The 6480-nt window shown below is 44.3% G+C and overlaps 1 long non-coding RNA gene across 7 annotated transcripts in view; it reads left to right on the top strand.

The window, feature by feature from the left end:
- Positions 1–721: 721 nt before the first annotated feature.
- LOC123147732 (uncharacterized) overlaps positions 722–6480 on the top strand; it is an 8087-nt gene continuing 2328 nt past the window's right edge. Inside the window, exons 1-2 of one of the 7 annotated variants that reach the window (XR_006473421.1) lie at positions 722–1047; positions 2802–6394. This is a non-coding gene — a long non-coding RNA (uncharacterized lncRNA). The other 6 variants (XR_006473424.1, XR_006473422.1, XR_006473420.1 and 3 more) reach the window with 6 other exon arrangements.

Raw genomic sequence — 6480 nt, forward strand, 5'->3', positions numbered from 1 at the left:
TTACGTGCTTTTGTATGATCGACATGCATGTATTTGCATGAATTTGAGAGTCCGAATTTGAGATATATAAATGCCGGGACCGAAATATGAGGGCTCGTCCAGCTCCTCGGCTCACCTGATGAACTTTCTGCAGATATATCAGAATCTTCGATATCAGCAGGTGCACACGCAACTACTCAATGATCTTGTGGATCACATATGGACCCACAATGGCAACCAAGGAGACAATGCTTGAGTTTGACACTTAAAATAAATTTTATGTAAACGTTATCTATGCTTCGTACCAACATTTACTATTTACGTGCTCTTGTATGATCGACGTGCATGTATTTGCATGAATTTGAGAGTCCGAATTTGAGATATATGAATGCCAGGACAGAAATATGAAGAGCTGGACCCGTAACACGCTCCATGGGCTTTGACTAGTTGTGTCGTGTGTGTTTTCTATTTTTGGGGCTTGTTGAGCTGTGCCCTCAGCATTAACCCATTCGATACGCTGTATTTTTGTTGACCTTTCATGCGTGTGTGTGTGATGTGATCTTTTGTTGAATGCTTGGTTTGGACAATTTGCTTTGTATATAAAATGAGGCGAAAACTTTTTTTTTTTATAATATGAAGGCTTGTCTCGATGCGTCCGCGGGCCGCCCGGTCGCATCCGCGGCCGTTTGTGACGCGGAATTTGCCAAGTCCATGCTGTAAAAAGGACAGGAGTGCTTCGTGCCGGTGCCACACGTGTGACATCATTTGAGTTTTTTTGTGCGCTGCGCCCATTGCGCCCTTCGTTCGTTCGTCATATTCCGTTCTGAATGTCTCTCCCCCAATTTTTCCTTCGCGGCGGCAAGGTGAAGAGGCAGCTTTCTCAATAAATAAATAAATATAGAGAAGATCCAGAGGCAGCGGCAGGAGCTTGCGGAGGCGACTGCTGCCGCCGTCTAGGGTTCAAGCCGACAGATCGTGCCACCCGCACCGCCGGCCAAGTTCGGCCGCGGCGAGGACAAGCAACGACCATATCCTGTGTCTGCGTTCCGCGTCAAAGAGAAAGAGCAGGTCTGAGCATACTATCTTCTTCGCTTCCGTGAAATTCGTTGGGGGAAAAGAGCGGTTGCTTCCAAATCGATCGCCCTGTTTCCTCTGATTCTCCATCGACTCGTCTAACCGCATCAGCACTAGAGGAAACTATTGGGATTTCTCGAAATTTTGTTGCATGTGTCTGTACATATTTTGATAATTCTGTTAGAAATGTCGGATGCTAGTATGTTACTCCACGAACGTACTATTTCGAAAATTTCTTTCTACTCTGTTAGACCGTCTAGTTTGTCAGGTAAACATGATACTTATTTATCAGGCAGGCTATCAAAACATATTTTCATGCTAGTTACAGTTTTACTGATACTAGAGGTTACTGGGTAAAGTTCTTCGCTCAAATATTGTGAAGGTCAACAGCGAAGAAAGTAAATGAATAAACATCAGGAATATAGTGCTTTTTAGGCAAGTGCTGCTTTTAACCCAATTTTTTCAGAGTATGCCGTGGTAACTGACTTTTGCACATTTTCCTTTAAAGTACTGTATGAAATAGTTAGTTTATTCAACTTTTTCTTCCTGACATTTCCCTTGAACTCAAAGCCACAGGACCCACAAGCAGTGTAAACATACAAATTAGAGTAAAACTGCTGAATGTACTTACAGATGAAAATTATGATGGATTTTATTCGAACAAAGGAATTACAGATATTTCATTTATTCGCTCATGTAGTCCTAAAAATGTTTCTTTGATTGACATGACTTCAGTATAAACTTCTTGCATAGTTGGTCGGTCTTTTGGTGAATCCACAGAGCATTTCAGACCTAGTTTCACCAGTTGCATTGTACATTCTTGCACGCCGACCATTACATGTGTCCCATTGCCTGAAGGTTTACTTGTGTTCGTCCTGGTATTGTGGAATAAAATTGGGCTCTAGAATATCACCAATCTTGTGAGGAAATGCCAGTTCCACAAACTTGTGGAGACCATGTCCATCCTTAAATATCTCATCTGTTGGGTTCTTTCCCATCAGCATTTCTAGCAGAATAATTCCATAGCTGTAGACATCCCCCTCAGTAGACATGTTGCTACCCATGCCATACTCTGCAAAATTTGCAAATATGTCCTGTGAAATCCTTTCAACTGCTTAATCATTAGGTAATATTTATTTTTGAAATGACTGTATTTGTTTTTTTACTGAAAGCATATGCATTGGACACTTAATTTAGGTACATAATTCTGGTGCTCCAGTACATCATTTTTTTGATAAAGGTAAACATGGTTTCCTTTTAGAAATAATGGGCAGGGGGTAAACATGATTTTTCAAGGAAGTACAACTTAATTTGAATATATTGACAATAAAAGAATGAAATGTCTACTAACCTGGTGCAATGTATCCAATTGATCCTCTTGCCCCTATCAAGCTTTTGGATGGATGGTCATAAAGAAACTTTGCTAATCCAAAGTCACCAACACGAGCACACATGTCATCGTCCAAAAGGACATTGCTTGGCTTTAGATCACAATGGATCAAAGGAGGCATGCATCTGTTATGGAGATAGTCCAAGGCAGCAGCTATATCCGTCGCAATTCTTATCCTTAACCCAAGATTCAGTGGCCTTTTTGAGCCATGATTTTCTGTTACTGGATGAAGCCAACTTTCTAGGCTACCATTTGACATGTGCTCAAGAACTAGAGCTTTGAACTCATTTCCTGATGGATCAAATGTAGAACACATGCTTATCGCCCTTACGAGATTTCGATGGCGTGTGTTTTTCAGGGCCTCACACTCAGCAATGAAACTTTTTGATGCTCCATCTTGATCAAGCCTGAACACCTTGACTGCAGCTATGCGGGGTTCAGCCAAGAATGTACCTCTATAGACAGATCCACACCCTCGCTCTCCAACCAGGTTAATAGAAGAGAAACCACCTGTTGCCTTGTATAGATCATGATATGAAAATCTTTTCCACCCCTCGGACTGCTGGTTGATTGGTTGTTTAGTTGCTTCCCGCTTTCTGTGTACAATGGCTATGACACATATGAGTGAGACTAGAACAATGGTAACAATAGGGACCACCACCATTAGAACATATGAACTCCTTTTTCTTTTGAATGTGGACTTAATACAAGGTTGTAGTTGCAGCATTTGAGAATTTGTGCACAGATTTTTGTTTCCTTGGATGAGCACCAGACTTGAATTGCCAAACACACCAGTTGTAGGTACTGGCCCTTGAAAGTTGTTGAAGGACAGATTCAGAAGCTGCAAAGAGCTGAATGACTCGAAGAAGCTTGGAATTTCACCAGACAAGCTGTTCTGCGACAGATCCATCTCAACAACGCCTCGCAGGTTCATAAAAGATCCAGGAATGCCACCTTCAAGATAATTTGCATCCAAACGAAGCGACTCCAAGTGAAGGCACTGGCCGAGACTGTTGGGAATTTTTCCAGATAGCTGGTTGTTGGAGATTAACGAGCTCAAGATTATTTAAGCTGCTAACTTCTGATGGTATCAGTCCAGTTAGTTGGTTATATGACAAGTCTAAGCCTTCAGAAAGTGAGGAAATAGAAAACAGTTTTGGAGGGATGCTTCCATGAAAGGTATTACAAGAAAGGTTTAGTCTAGTCAGGCTTCTGCATCCTGCTAAACTGGCAGGTATCGACCCACTTAATATGTTCTTCTCCAGATAAAGTTCACTTAGCTTCTCAAGGTTTCCAATTGATCGTGGACTTCTCCAGAAAATTTGTTTTCTGCTAAATTCAGGACAAACAGAGTCTGAATATTTCCAAGTGTAGCAGGAATATTCCCTGAGAGGAAATTTCTCTCCATATGAATAAGAGTGAGACTGCTGAGATTTCCTATATCTGGATGTATGAAACCAGTTATTTGGTTATCATTCAGAAGCAACCACTGTAAGTTTTTCGGAAGATTGCCAATGGAAGTAGGTAACTCTCCTTGAAGATTATTCCTATCCAAGTATAACTTTTGCAACTGGGTGCAACTTGTTAGTGAGGACAAGAAAGTCCAGTCACCAGCTTCAAGCAGATTGTCACCCAGATCTAGAGTGACCAAGTTTGTCAAAGACCCCAGAGAAGGAATGATACCACTGAATGCGTTATTGCGGAGGCCAAGGTATTTTAGGTCAGAGGCATTTGCCAAAGAAGCAGGTACTGGGCCATCAAACTGGTTACCTTGCATTACCAACATCTGAATTCTCAGAAGTGTATAGCCAATGTTGGTTGGAATTCTCCCAGATAGCTGGTTGGCTCCAAGGCCAAGATAAGTTAGAGATGGGATTGCATATATAGTTGGAGGAACTGTGCCTGACAAGTTGTTATATGTCATGTCTAATACTTGCAAACCTGCAAGGCTACCTAAGCTCTCTGGAATGCTCTCTTGTAAGTTGTTCAGAGCAAGCAATAGGAAGGATAGGGAGGAAAAGTTCCCTAATGAGCTAGGTATGCTCCCTGAAAGGTTATTGCTAGTCAAGCTAAGATATTTCAAGGGAGAGGATGCATGAGCGAAGGACGGGATTGACCCGGAAAAACCATTGTAAGAGAGATTTAAGGTGTAAAGCAATGAGCTATTGAATAGTGCAGGAGGGATCTCTCCACGGAGCTTGTTTGATGCAAGGTTGAGGTAAGCAAGCGAGGAGGAATTCACTAGGAAGCGTGGAATTTCTCCTGTGAACGCATTGTTGTCGAGAGCAAGCTTGGTAAGACGCGAGTTGCCTCCTAGGAACCGAGGAATGGTGCCTGAAAGCTTGTTCCTAGCAAAGGATAATATAGAAAGGTTCGGAAGCAAGGCAAACCCGGGTGGTATGTGCCCCTGAAGAAAGTTGTCACTGAGGACAAGCTGTTCGAGGGATGAACTTTGAGCAAGAGCTGAAGGGATCTCACCTTCCAGGAGGTTGCTTGACAGGCTTATGATCTCCAGGCGGGAACACATTGACAGTGCATCGGGGATCATGCCGCCTATGGAGTTGATGCTGAGGTTTAGTTGTCTGAGTTGTGCCAGGCGGCCTATCTCCGGGGGAATGCTGCCACTGATCTTATTGTCCGGCATGTTTATCCTGGTCAAGAAACTGAGGTTGCCAATGCAAGGAGGAATCTGACCGGTAAGGTTCAGCGACATGAGGTCTAGCGCAACAACACGAGGTGCTGCGCTCTGCACGGTGCTGCATGTCACACCGCGCCATTGACAGAAGCTCTGGGAGTCGTGTCGCCATGTTGCCAGCGCTCCAGTGGTGAGGTTGCTGGCAAGGCCAGACTTGAGGCAGAGGAGCGTCTGTTGGTCGGCGTCAGAGTTGTTCCAAGATGGAGCTGCGGCATCGAGGGCACTGGCGGAGGGCTCCGGTGGGCAGGGTATGGCATCCGCCATACCTTGATTCTGGGGCAATTTTTTTTATACCTATGCATCTATCGATCGGCAGACTCTGGATCGGCATCGGCTGTTTCGTTCGACCGCAGCCAGCAGCGCTGGCCTGATGGGCCGACGCATCCAGCTGTTGGGCCACGCAGGCAGGCACGACAGGTTCGATTCCATTGAGAGTGTCTAAAAAAAGGTTTGATTCGATCGAGCGGCCACACACACAACGCACACGCACGCACGCGACCAACTCTACCCAGACGCGACGCAACCCTAAGCAGCTAGCGCGATGGCGGCTGCTGGCCATGTCGCGAGGACCAGGCGGGCGACTGATGACGGGGGCAGCTGACGGCGGCGGCAGGCTGGGGGCTTATAGGGCTGCCGCTGCAAGCTCCAGCGAAGGAAGCAAGCGGCGGCTTCAGTGGCGGTAGAAGCAAGTTCCAGCAGACGACGGCAGTTGGGAATTTTCCTGGCCATTCCCCGGTGTACGAATCAGAGGACTAATTGCAGCCACTTTGTTGGGTATTGGCAATTTTTCTTCTGTCAATTCTGCAGGATCTGAACCAACTACAGTAATTCTGAATATAACGGATAAAAATTTATGTAGCGATCTTGTACAATATGGTGGAAAGTTTGTCTATATTTTTTCATTCATGCTAGTGTACTGTGGACGCACAAGTTTTTGTTTTTAGATGATTATGCATAAAAGCTAATAAGATGCCCAACCGGCGCAGTTCTAGACGCCATTGAAATCTTCATTATTGGTTTGTTTTAGGTTATTTTCCTATTGAAATATGCCTACATTTTCATTGTATTGGGGTTAACGTTTGTAATGTGTATTGACTCTTTTGATTTGCATCAAAAAAATTCTTTCCTTAAGACTTCGCCACACCTTAAAAAAAATTCGTCCTCCGCCTCTGATCGAGGGAGTGCGTGCAGGGGAAGAACAAGGCCACCAAAATGGTCGACAGAGAAAGAAGCAGTGTAGGGAAAGATGGTTCCATGTGAGTACCTAGATGAAAATTGCTTCATGTGTGTGTTTTAGCTTCATTAATTTGGATTTATGCGCATCACAGCGCTTTCTGTATGT

The sequence above is a fragment of the Triticum aestivum genome, chromosome 7A (assembly GCF_018294505.1).
Source record: "Triticum aestivum cultivar Chinese Spring chromosome 7A, IWGSC CS RefSeq v2.1, whole genome shotgun sequence".
NCBI classification, from domain to species: Eukaryota; Viridiplantae; Streptophyta; class Magnoliopsida; order Poales; family Poaceae; genus Triticum; species Triticum aestivum.